The sequence below is a fragment of the Corvus kubaryi genome, unplaced genomic scaffold, assembly GCF_017639235.1.
Source record: "Corvus kubaryi isolate FWS band 111438036 unplaced genomic scaffold, C.kubaryi_AGA036_p1.0 37266, whole genome shotgun sequence".
In the NCBI taxonomy this organism is placed as follows: Eukaryota; Metazoa; Chordata; class Aves; order Passeriformes; family Corvidae; genus Corvus; species Corvus kubaryi.
The window spans coordinates 704,160-717,212 of NW_024581081.1; the positions used below are offsets into that span (position 1 = coordinate 704,160).

Here is a 13,053-nt window from a genome sequence, read left to right on the forward strand (position 1 = left end):
AGACAACTGAGGGGGTAAGAGAGACAGGAATAACACAATAAGGAATTCAAGACACTTAATGAATTACAGGCACTAAAGTGTGCTTCCCTGCTCATGCTGAATTGATGTCAAACCCATTCCCACTGATGTCAGTGGAAAGAGTGACATTACACAATGCTGCTCAGCAGCCCAAGGGAGGGGCAGCAAAAAAGCAGAGGAGAAGGTTCAGGTAGTTCAGCTTTTCATTTTGGAAGCTTTTCTAAAAAACTTCCATATTCAAATTTCATGGGAATTTGGATACCACTTTTACCATTCTAATTGTGAAAAGCCAGATGCAGAGCTAAAACTAACACAGTAATCAGTACTAGCAGGGGGAAGCATATCAATGATTCTGAATTCATGTTTTGTGGCTCAGTGGTAGAAATCGGTATTATTTGTGCAAAGCCCCTCTGGGGTGTCCAGCAAAAAGCAGTGCTTTTTTCATGCTGCCATGTGATAGCTCAGTCTTAAGTTTTCTGCGGTGAGGAATTCATGATTCTCTTTACTTTGAAGAAGTTGCATCTGCACACAGGAACTCACTGAAAATAAAGAGGTTTTTTATGTCTGTAACACATGCACACACATGCTATATTTTCAGGGCACAGAATGTAAATGAACTGTGAAGACAAGATGCTTTGAATTCCAGGGGACCAGGCACATCCCCACAAATTCTGGGCACCACAGTGTTACCTTGTATCTGTTTGTGCAGCCATTGTTCGTCTTACAGACTAATGCATAAGGATGAGTAAAAATGAGACCATCAGAGAAAAAACAACTCTTCTGCTTTGGAGAAAAATGGGAAAAATTCACTGCTCTTTACAAGCATCTGCCCTCAGCAACAGTTTCTCACCCTGCTCCAAGCTCTCTTGTGGCTCTACCAGCTACCTGATCAATTCCCAGGAGGAAGTTTGTAGTGAAAACTCTGAAGATCTCTTTCAAGACAGACTCTCCTCAAGACTGGAATGGTAAAGTGGGATTGAGAAATTTGCACACTGAGTGAGAATTTTTTCCAGTGTGCAAAGTCAGAATGACTGAGGAGAGCAACTCTGCTTTAACCTTGCATTCTATTTTTTATGTTTAGGGATGTTTTGAATGACACTGAGAAAATATGTGTGTGGTTTTGAAAGAAAGACTACCCACAAAATCAGTGCAAGCAGGCTCATGGAATTGTGCTCTACTGGCACGGTGCTGACACAAGGCAAGCAGCTCTTCCAGACTAAGCCTCTCCAGGGCTCTGGCAGTGCTTGGTGCTAACAGCACACAGAGAATGTGTGATGCAAATTCAAGTCTGTAACCACTAGTAACTCACTGAGAGGATTTAAGATTTCAACTAAACTACATTTGAATAAAGGTATGCGCAAGTGCATTACTGCTAAGCAGCTTTGCATTTCGGTGCTGTTACACTGTGGAGACCGACTTTGCAGAAATAAAGTAAGACCTATTCCACAGCTGTTCAATCAACTTTTACACCTTGCCAATCCTTTGGCCTTGATCTGAGGTCCAAAAGAGCCAGAAAGACTGCAGCATGCCCTCAGTCATCTCCATGACAGTCTTCTAAGCAAAATCTGCTTCCATGTTTCAACTGAAGTCTGTATTTGATCCACTGTTCATTACAAATTAGTTAATTATATTATAATAGACATTTGTATTAGAGAATTATATTTCTCTTTATCAGGTTTGTAGTACATGATCTGCAAAGATCAACTTCTTTCTAAGGCTTCATGCTGTCTCCTAAATATGAGTATTAACACAAGAAAAAATACCATAAATATCATAACTTTCAGGTCCTTCTACAAATTAAATTCTTGATTTTGAAAGGAGTTTTGATTGGAGCATTCCATTTTATTAAAAAAAGCACTTTCAAGGAAAACCTTGGTCTAGAGTTATTATTAATTCCCAAAATATCAACAACAGTGTTTATTCACACACCCTCTGTATGTCTCTTTTTTTTTCATAAACAATCGCATTCTTGTCATGGCAGGTAGGATCTTTGCAAAGTTCTCAACAAGGCAGACACTTTCCTGAAGAAAATTCTTATGTAAACTGTTCTGGCATCATGTAGTCTACCTAATGTTAACACAGATTAACTAGTTCTTATATAAAACACCATTCTGGCTGACAATCATGATCATTGCCTACATAATGTCTGAAACAAAAGGTTTAACGTTCTCCAAATTCCTTAAGTGCCACAGGTCCTTAACTCTCACCACTTTCAGTGTGACCCACAGTGTGTATTTCAGATACAAATCTTAAACAGAATAAAGATTTTTCATCCACATAACAGCTATCTTTCAAGGCCCTACCTTCCCACTAAAATAATCACCAATCCCAAACCATGCATTAGAGTCTTCAGTAAACACACTGCTATTCTAACAGGAGACTACCACTGTAAAAAGCAGCAGAAAGGATTTTTTACAGCAATTAACTTAATTTGCATAAAGCAAAGGAAAGGCGTGTACCCTTGACAATAGAAAATGTAGGGATGGGGCAAAGAAATAGAGACAGATAAATAACATATTATATCCCTTCCTAACTGAGGATAATGTGAAAATTGTTCATTTCTTTTTCCAAGCGTGAGAGAGCCTTAGAAGCTTGATATTTTTAAAACCACTAAGCTGAAAATAATTAAATTGGAAGTTCTGATTTTAAAAAAAGTACATTAAAATAATTCTTTTACTCAAATTAATTCGTGGAACATATTTGAGGATTTCAACAAAGTTGCTATTCGAGAGCTATAGATGCACAGTCATCTTCATTGAATACATGCACAGCAATTCTGTTTCCCTGCATGTAAACACACTTAGTTTGCTTAAACACTTCAAGTCTTCAGGATAAGTTCCACTGACGAAAGTACTCAGACAAAATGAAGATGCATAGACTTTAAACATCATTCTTAACATGGAAGATTTGCACCTTCTGTAAGACATATTTTGTCTTCTTAAAGCTTGTTAGCCACCGTTGTGCTCTTTCCAAAGCCAAAAAAAATTCCTTATTTCAAGAATTCAAATATTTAATCAAAATTAAATACTTAAAGAAGTAGTAATTACTCAAGAGGCTAAGGCCTATTGCTACTGTGTCTCCTCATTTGTTTTGTGGAGTGAAAAAGATGACATCCTAGCATGTTTCTGGACAATGTTTTCCTCATGCAAATAGAGCTGTGTCTGCAGACCAACTCCTACCAAATTCTTTTACTTACATTGGCAGGGGAGGACAAAACCTCCTAAGATCTTTCCTTTGTTTAAATGCATTTCCTGCCTTCCTTACTGCTATAGACTGTGTTGTGACAGGCCTATTTATAGTCCAAAGAAAGGAAAAAGCACCACTGGAGGCAGGAAAACTAAGTTGGGAAAGAATAGAAGGAAGTGTGGCTGCCATTCAGCCAAACAATCTAGAACTAATTGAGCTCAAAGGAGCCCCAGTCTCAGTGAAGCTGTTGGGAGTGAACAGAGCACTGCTTCTCTCTCCAGGGCCCTGCCAGGGCTGCCAAGTGGGAGAGTCATGTGCAGGACACTGTTGGAAGCAAATAACCTCAGCATCTCAATACTCTGAGAAGAACTCTTTCAAAAAAGGAGCATGATGAAAGTTAGGTACCTATCAAATTAAGGTAAGTGCTTCCTTCTGGCATTCCTGCTTGCTGCATGCTCTACATCTTTCCAGGTGTGGCCAATCTGGTAAACGAAAAAGGAGTGAGTTTTGGACAAGGAATGGCATCTGACTTTTAGATAAAGGTTTGATTTTTAGATAAAGAAATCTGAATTCACTTATGGATTACTCAGAACTTTTCTTAAGCAAAAGAAGCCTTTGCCATAAATCCATACCATAACTTTGCTCTTTTCCTGACTTGTGTCATGTCCATCTTATAAACTGTGATTAAGTACTAGAGAAATGTTATGGTAAACGTATGCCCCAAAGGAACATACGATGTCGACTCTGCATTCGTTTAAAAATATAGATTTACAGAGAGACAGAGGGAGGGAGGGAGGGAGAAGTATATGAAATATATATTTATACAAGATGTGTTAATATGGAACATATAAACATATCAAACTTTCAATAATGGAAGTTTTGTGATAATTTAGTCCTATGATGTACATTTGAAGGTAGGAACTTTGCCTGAATGAAAGCACCTGAAAGTTTCTAGTGTTTAAGAATTTATTATGACGAGTGATTTGTGTGTGTGTGCATGCATATACACAAAAATATACTACATATAGATGTCAAATCAAGATATTCATTGTTGCTTGCATTGCAATACTACATGTTGCCATTCTGAAGTCTAATTTAAACTGAAAGTAGAATATGAGTGGAAATTTCTAATCTGCTCATTTTCAGATACTATAAATAATATTATACTATCATGACTGTGTAAAAAGCTCTATTTTAAGATAGATCAGTGTACAGACCATATTAATTCACTGAGTTACAATCAACAAGACAGACTTTTAAGATGGAAAAATTAAGTTTTTTAAGATTGTGTTTGATTTCTTTGATTCTGAGCACATCCTTTGCACTTCTAACAAAGGAAATGCTGTTGTGATTTGCAGGCAGCAGAATAGAAGCTGTAGACTAATAGATTCAGGTTTTCATCAGGCAAATTTTATCTCCTTTGAAAGATCGATGAGAATAACTTTTGTATTAGTCTCATTTGTGTTAACACATTACCTCCAAGCATATGCTGTTCAGATTATTCATTTGTTATTCAGATGTTTTCTAGGATTAGCGGTTTATGCTAAAAAGCTGCCGGTGAGTAAAAAGGAAGTGTGATGTGTTGTTATTCTACTGTATCCCCGTAGGATGCTATTATGTTTAGAGTCTGCTATTGTGAAGATAGCAAGGCAGGATGTCATCCATGTAGGTGAAAATCCGCGATAGGGCAACTGTAAACAGCAGCAGTCAGCTGAAAATCTGATCCAGGGAGGTGCCAAGCATAATTCCGATGAAGCAGATGTTAGCCAGTGCTCATGGAAAGGATCAGGCCTTTCTTTGTCTGATTTCAAAATACTCAGCATTTACAGTAATTCTCAGTTCTAGGTGATTATAAGCCTGGTCTAGTGAAGAATAAAATGGCAGCAAAACTAAAAGCTTGTACAGATATTTGTAAGAAAAAGCTCTTTCGACTGCAATTTGAGTAACTAGTGCAGCGTGCTCTCATGCAGGTAACATTCCTTGCTTTCAACTTCAGTAACTGATTCCCCTGTACAAAGACTAAGCAGAAACAGAAAAAAAAGTGTTTTAATTTAAAAATTTAAAAAGCATTGCAATTTCTGGTGTTGAATAAATACAATAATTTCCATGAGATGTCAGTTGAACAGCGACTGCAATACAACTAAGCAGTACACATTGTATCAGATTTATTCAGGTCAGCAGCACTCACCACATTATTCTAAACCTTGGTACCACTGCATGAATATAGAAAAACAGAAACCTTTCCTTAGCTATAAGGAAAAGATCCTTTACAAATCAGCCAGTTACATTGTAATTATACAGGAAAAGGTGTTCAAAAAATGTTCTGATGCACTTTCACATTTGTCCTTGGAAAAAATACTATAGATGGTACTTAGATATTGCCTAATTAATACTCTTAATAAACACACATATAAAGATTTGTTTCTAAACTGCAAGAGTTCACATGGCCACGAGCTCAAAGTTTGCAAACTGAGGGCTTTCTCCTGAAGATACAATCATTAGAAAAAATTCTTCACAGATAGAGTGGTTCAGCATTGGAATGGGCTGCCCAGGGAGGTGGTTGAGTCACCATCCCTGGAGGTGTTTAAAAAAGACTTGATGAGGTACTTAGTGCCATGGTTTAGCTTATAAGGTAATGAATGATAGGTCACAGGTTGGACTCGATGATCTCAAAAGTCTTTTCCAACCTCGTTTATTCTGTGATTCTGTGATTTCAGAAGGCCTTCGAATGAAATTTACACCCCAGCACCTTATAAAATCTTACCACCTGCTAGGGTCTAACTACTCTGCAGGAGAGTCTTTCTACATAAACACTTCTGAGTGTTCACAAGTACTAACAGGGCTGCAATTATTAAAGCTCCAAGCTAAAAATTAAATACGAGAACTTGATATACCAGAAGGAAGTTGAGGTTCACATGCTTCCTACACTGGCATTATTTTGCCAGGTAATTAAAGAGGTTTAGGATTGTCAAACAAATACCTCAGTCAGCTGCCACTACTGTGTGGGCAGTTCAGATTTCTGGTTCCAGGAAAGCTGACTGACTTGAAGAAAAATCATATGACTTTAAAAATAATGCACTTTGAGTGACAAGTCATGCCATGCTTTCCTGCAAAGCTAGTTCAGGTTTAGTAAGATTATTCCTCATGCAATTAAGTCCTTCTTCCACTATACCAGACACTCTTACAAGGAAGCTTTGTTCTCCGAGTCACAGTCAGGCCCACTAACGTTATAGGAAAAAAAAGAGCAGAGAATTACAAGTGTTTGGAGCAGTCAGCGCAAGATTTTTTGAGAACACATGTACAGTCTATAGTAGTCTCACTCAAAAAACAGAACTGGGGAAGAGGGACCACAAAAAGAAACCAGTTATAACACATTAAGAAATCAACATTCAGTATTGGACAGCATCAAAATAGTTCTACAAACAGAAGCAGCTGTTCAACACAACAGAAATATTAGTGTTTAAAAATAATTTCTTTGATAATCTCTAAAACATCCAGCTCATAACTTTGTGCTGAATAACATCCTGATTGGTGAAAATGTTTATGCAGGTGCTTTAATTGAAGCATATGGGTAATCTCGTTGTTTTCAAGCAAAATTATTTCAACAGGCTGATAAAATTTAGAGCCTGGTAGAGTCATTAGATCATCTAGTCTGACTATGAGCACAGCATGTTAATTTTACCGTTTCTCTTATCCAAAACCCAAAGGCTTTCCTGCTTACAACAGAGCAGTATGGATGTAGTATGTTCAAGATAAAAGTTTAAGGGGAAGATCACAATGTTCTACACATGAGTAGCAACCCACAACAGTGAGAATTGTTCAGGTTGACACAAATCCTTTAGCTCAAATGGGAATTAAATGTTGCACAGGCTTTGTACCAACTTACTGCACAAGGGTGAAGGTCAATGTGTGCATGGGAGATGGAGTGTTTCTCCCAGAAGTCTCTGTGCTATCAGAAAAAGCATTTGCTTGCTTTCCTACTCTTCTAGCGGACTAGGAAAGTACTGTTGCATAAACAAGGATAAAAAAAAAAGCTTCTTTAAAATCAATCTTTATGCCAAAGTGCAGCTATATTTTTTAATCTTCTCTGAGGTTTCCCTTCCTGACCCCCTGTCTAGTAATGGTTGCAGACCCGTTTATCACAATGGTCCCCACAGACTCTGTGGACCCAAGCAATTGCACAGGGCAAAACAGAGCCCTGCTCTAACAGTTCTGTAGTGCAGCACTACACAGCCCCAGGAGAATGGAAATGTAGTTCACTTGAGTTAGAAAGAACAAAAATTAATGTGTACCAACATCTCTGTTTAGACAGTTAGCATTCTTAGAATCCTTTATATTCTAACACACCTTGTTTTTCCAGCATAGTGTTCCACTATTATTTTGGGTTATTACCGTACCACAATTATCGTGGAAGGCTGGAGGCAAAGACAAATCTTCAAAGATCAGATCATTATTAAAGGAAAAAGGAAAACCAAATTCAATCTCAATTGAACTACAAAATGCACTTCATAACTTCAAAAATGGGAACAGGCAAGGGAGAAAAGTGGATTAATGATGACCTTTTCCAAGCTGCTTGATCTTCCTCCCAGTCATGGCTAGTCTCTTCTTTCTCTCTTAAAACAAGGGACCTTCATATTGCCTTCGTATACTGCTGTGGTTTTATACTGAAACACAGCCCATATGGAATTCTGGATGCAGCACATCACCCTAGCATAGTTCTATTCATTCACATATATTCTATTAGAGATAACTGTCTTAAGCAATAATTAAAAGCAGAAAAAAGATAAAAGAGCAGGATAATGTCTTCATACCACTAAAAGAAATGGAATTGGAACTAACAACAGAGAAGGGCCCAGAATAAAACAAGTATAATAAATCCAGCAGTTATATATAGAGACCTTGGCCCCAAGGGGCTCTGTCATACAAAAATATTAAGTGTTGTGACTATAATAAGCAAATCTCCTCTCAACTAATGAGCATGGAAGCAATAGCCTCTCTCTTGTCTTTGCACTGAATACTTCATACATGGCATGAAGGCAGAGATGGATGCAAACTCACTCAGAGTAAACTGGGAGCATGAACCCTGAGACATTTGCAGCAGATCTCAGACAGGCTGCTGCATAACAGTCTGACTGATAAGCATGCTGTGTGCTGGACTAAGTGGAGATCCTGCCTGACAGTTCTATCAGGGTAGGCATTTGTGATCCATGCCTCATTTTACAGTGCATGAAAGTGCTACTGTTTATAAGGGAGCAGTGCATTAATTTTTAGTATTTTGACAGAAACAGTTTTAAAAAGTCAGTATTTTCCTAGGGAGAGGAAGGAAATAGGCTTGGTTTCTTGCTCTTTACTGGGTCTGTTTCTAGACTCCATTGTTTCTACTCTTGTAATGTCAATGCAAATGGACTATGTCATGCTGCAACGTGGAATGTGTTGCTTTAAGTTAATACTTAGATACTCAGCATCAGCCTGTGCTGCATCACTGAGGAAAGACTGACTTACCAAACCAAGAGCCACTATGACATCAGTGGTGACAATATGTTTATCAAAATTAATATAGTGAATAAAACATTTGTCACTATTTATGTGTAATGCAAATGTGGCAGATGACATTTTCTCTGATGTAAAATTTAGGTGAAAAACATTCTCAGAAATGAATTATACAAGACAAAGTTGACAGCAGTTGAACTTACAATAGGAGAGACAGTAAAATGCAGAAAGGTACTTTCAGTAAAACAGAAATAAATGCATTTTAAAACATATGCTCACTGAATTGGAAACTTTCTGTGCAACTATAATTTCATTTGAAGTCTGAGAGAGAATGTCATGAAGAACTCTGAAAAAACCCCTGATGTCATACTCTTGGTTACTTGTATTCATTTGCACCAGCTGTGGGAAAAAAACATCCTTACTGGAGATTTTTAAATGGTAAAGGAGCTACAGATTAGCTCAAACTTACCAGATGCGGAAAGGACAACAGCAACTGAGAGCTGCTGTACATTCAACAACACTGAATGTTACAGCATTGCATCCTTGTTCAGCACATCACTCACAATGAGGATGGCTGGAGAACAAATCTTCCATCTAGACTGTATTGGGAAAAAACCCCTTTATGACAGATGTGCTTTCATGCTACTGTATCTAAGTCTAGAATTACAGCAAAACACTCTTCAAGGTCTGCTTCTGAAATGAGCATATCCACCCTGTGGAATATAATTATTCAACTTAGTTGGTAATAGACAATGAAGAACTTTTGTTGCTTTCGCTTTTTGGGGTTTTTTGTAAACAATAATGGGTCTATTGTCACTGCTATAGAAGATGTCCTTAGTGCCTGCAATGACTGCATGGCACATCGCCCTATCTCTTAGCCAGCCCCCTTTAGTATTCACAGTGCAGAACAACTTATATTTCTCATTCCACCTCTGTACTCCAAGGTGAAACAGAACCAAGCAAAGCGAACTGGAAATAGTGAACAGTGTTCTTACAATAATAGTAAAAATTTCAATAATTGAAATTTCTTACACATGTCTATATAAGGAAGAAACTATAAATTTCCAGGTTCTCTGTGAATAGCTTGGGCTTTGGGAAGGAGGGAATAAGTGTGAGAAGGGTTGGTCTCATGGATGCATTTTGGGGTTTTTTGAGTACGTTTGAATACAGAAAAGATAAGACCAGCAGCCCCTATTTTTCATGCCAAATTTGTAATCCCTAAAATCTAGTATCTGCCTATACTACTTTAAAGAAAATATTACTCAAGTTAAGACACAGTTACCATTAACCTGCAGCTGAGAGTGCACAGGATTTCCACAAGCCAGAGAACAGTTCCAAGCTAGACATCAAGAGGAAAGAAGGAAAAGGAGGGAGGTCCTACTGGTAATGTACAACAGATAAAAGGCTGCCTTCCACCTTTATCATTAAGCTTCATCCTTCTGCCTCCCATCTCTACCTCCTGGATCCTCTCTCCTTTACTCTTACAGGTCTGTGCTTCACAGTTGGATGATGTTCATCCAACAAGATGATCATCATAAGTCCCTTCAAATGGAAATATTCTATTCTATTCTATTCTATTCTATTCTATTCTATTCTATTCTATTCTATTCTCTGTCCTATCCCTTCCATTCCAGGCATACTGCTTCTGGGTTTTCCACTAAGCAGACCAAGTGCTTAGGAGAAAACTAGGAGCCATCCAAAAGTGGTGGGAAGACAGCCTAGAGGACAAGCAAGAGCCGCTCTGGAACATGGCATGAGAAGTACTGAGGGCACACACCACTGGCAGAGTGCCTTAATTCCCAGAGAATTCAGGAGTCACAGTAACAAGTGAAAACCTTTGTCAGAGGCTTACAGCTGGGCTGAATGTTTACTGGGTCAACAAAAAAATCCCCCACTGCCTGCCATGATGCAACTGAGCTGTCAAAAAGCAGGTCTGTACTTCATAGACCAGAACTATTACTGTTTTTCTACTTGAAAGAAATGTTTAACAGAGCACAGCAATTTTCTTCCCTCCATTATTTCTGACAATGGAATTATCAGATGTTTTAGCTTAATTCACAAACTCCAAATTTCACATGGGTAGACAGGATATCAAACTTCCATTTAAATCATTATTTTCTCATATACTTAAATCACTGTGCATTGTTTTCCAATGAAAAGCAACCAGCAGCCTTGACTCTAAGCATTGCTATGGGCTCCCCCTGACATTTGATGATACAAAAGAAGGACTGATTTCAAGTGTCATACCCAGGGATGCCCTAATTTGATAACTTATCCTCTCAACTCTTACTTTCTTAGAGATAACATGACTACTGGGTGCATCCTTGGGCACAAAAGGGGAGGTACACCAGGCATTTGCAGTACTTCTATGCCCCCTAGAGCATTACACTGAAGAACCTGGAACTGGCTTTGATTGCTAGGGATGTAATATAGCCTATAGATGTTTAAAACTGATTTAATGCAATGCAAGGTTGAGAGCCTTATACACAAAATTTCCTCTCTGTTATGCCCCTCATATGTCCCTTAGCTGGAAGCTTTGTGTAAGAGCTGTTGGACTATTTATAGCAGCCCCTTTAATCGCACTTAGGTATTTATAAAACATCCTGTCTAGTGAAGCCTTCCATGGTTTGCTTTCATTCACTTCAGCTGATAGTGAAGTCTATATAATATCTGGGGCAGTGAAGTAGACCAGCAAACCAAGCAGTTTGTCTGTTGAGTTCCATATATTCTAAAAGGCTGAAGCTGAAGAGTGGTGCAGCCATTTAGTAAACAAATGTGGCAACACAGATTTACAGTTAGTATAACCTGACATTTATGTCCACTGAAAGTCTGACATCCTGTTCCATAAATTCCAGAAGAACATGTTAACAGAAAGGTGACATTTTCAGGCAACCCACAAAACAGATGTCCGTAACTGCCATATGCAGAAAATAACTCTACAGTTCAAAATTCTCCACAGTATCAAAGCAGTGATGTTGAGATAAGCTCTCTATCAGTGATCAATTTCTAAATTAAAACACCTACAGTTAATTAAATGACACATAAACAAGACATAGCCAAATATGTCTTTAAAAACTAAGAAAAACAACAGTTAAAAAGAAGCCATGAAATAAAGCCTTTCCTGTAATAAGGAGAGGCTCTGGATCCATTTATCCAGCATCAATAAAAGCCAAAACCTTCCTGATAACCCAAACCAAAATGGACAACTGTTCCATTCTTCAGTTCCTTGAGGCTATTCTAAAAGCTATCCATACTATCTGACGTTTAAAATTTTACCTTACATGCACACATCCCTATCACAATTCAGTGCTAACTGTACTTTTTTTGTTGGTGTTCCTTTTCCAGATTTCTCATGTTTCATTTCAGCATGTTTGAGAAATCTGTGTTCATCTCTCAGTTTTTATTTGAGGCATTAATCATAGAATCTTTTGAGTTAGAAGGGACCCACAGGGATCATCAAGTCCTGCTCAAAAATGAATGTCCATAGACAAAGATGTACCCTTTTCAATCCAGTCTTCATTTGTTTTCTCAACACAAAGACAAGGCAGAATACTGTTGTGTTCCAAACAGCAAAGCTTTTGTCATACTTAAGATGCTATCTGATAGGTGTAAGAACACAACCCTTAATTTATTGTATCTGCCTTAACTACCTGATCTTCTTTTGTATGTTGGTATTTGTTTAAAAAAAACAGGAAACAATAGGAAAAAATAAAAACCACCACAAAATTTTTAAGACCTTTATTTTCAGGAACTACACCCAAATTATTTCTCTGTTCTGTTTCTCTGTTCTGTTTTAATGACTTAAAACCATCTAGCATGAGGATAGATAAACTTTTTCCCACATAAACCACAGTTTATTCCAGTTTTTACTGAGCCATAAAAAAAATTATTTGTCTACTCATTTCAGAAAGTACAAAGGCTCCTTTTCTTTTAGGGAGCATATACCAAGCTGTTTGTGGAATGTCGCCATTCAGTCATTATCATCCAATTACGTTCCTGTGTGGAGCATGACTACCAAAAAAGACAGCTATTCAGTGCAGAGTGATGACATTGTGCTATTTCAAATGGCCCAGGTACTACCAGTATTTAATCAATTATATTAATGGGTCCTGATAAATGTAAAAGAGTGCGGTTGATGTTGCATAATCAGAGAAACAGACAAAGTAATAAAAACGGTCTTTGTGGACAAATACATTATTGTGGAACACATTTCGATCATGTTTTCTGCAGTATCAACAGGGAGTAATTTTGTACAAAGTTATAAAGAAAGTTATGAGTAATTTTAAAGCTGCATGTAAAGTTCTGTTACCCTTGATCTCAGTGCGTTTTAGGGGAAATGAAATGGCATTTCCCAAGGAT

The 13,053-nt window shown here is 37.8% G+C and overlaps 1 protein-coding gene across 5 annotated transcripts in view; it reads left to right on the top strand.

The window, feature by feature from the left end:
- Positions 1-3,436: 3,436 nt before the first annotated feature.
- Positions 3,437-13,053, top strand: part of RASGRP3 (RAS guanyl releasing protein 3) — a 56,237-nt gene continuing 46,620 nt past the window's right edge. For all 5 annotated transcript variants that reach the window (XM_042025010.1, XM_042025012.1, XM_042025015.1 and 2 more), the window contains exon 1: positions 3,437-3,622. The gene's annotated coding sequence lies outside the window, so the exon portion shown is untranslated. The remainder of the gene's footprint in view (positions 3,623-13,053) is intronic.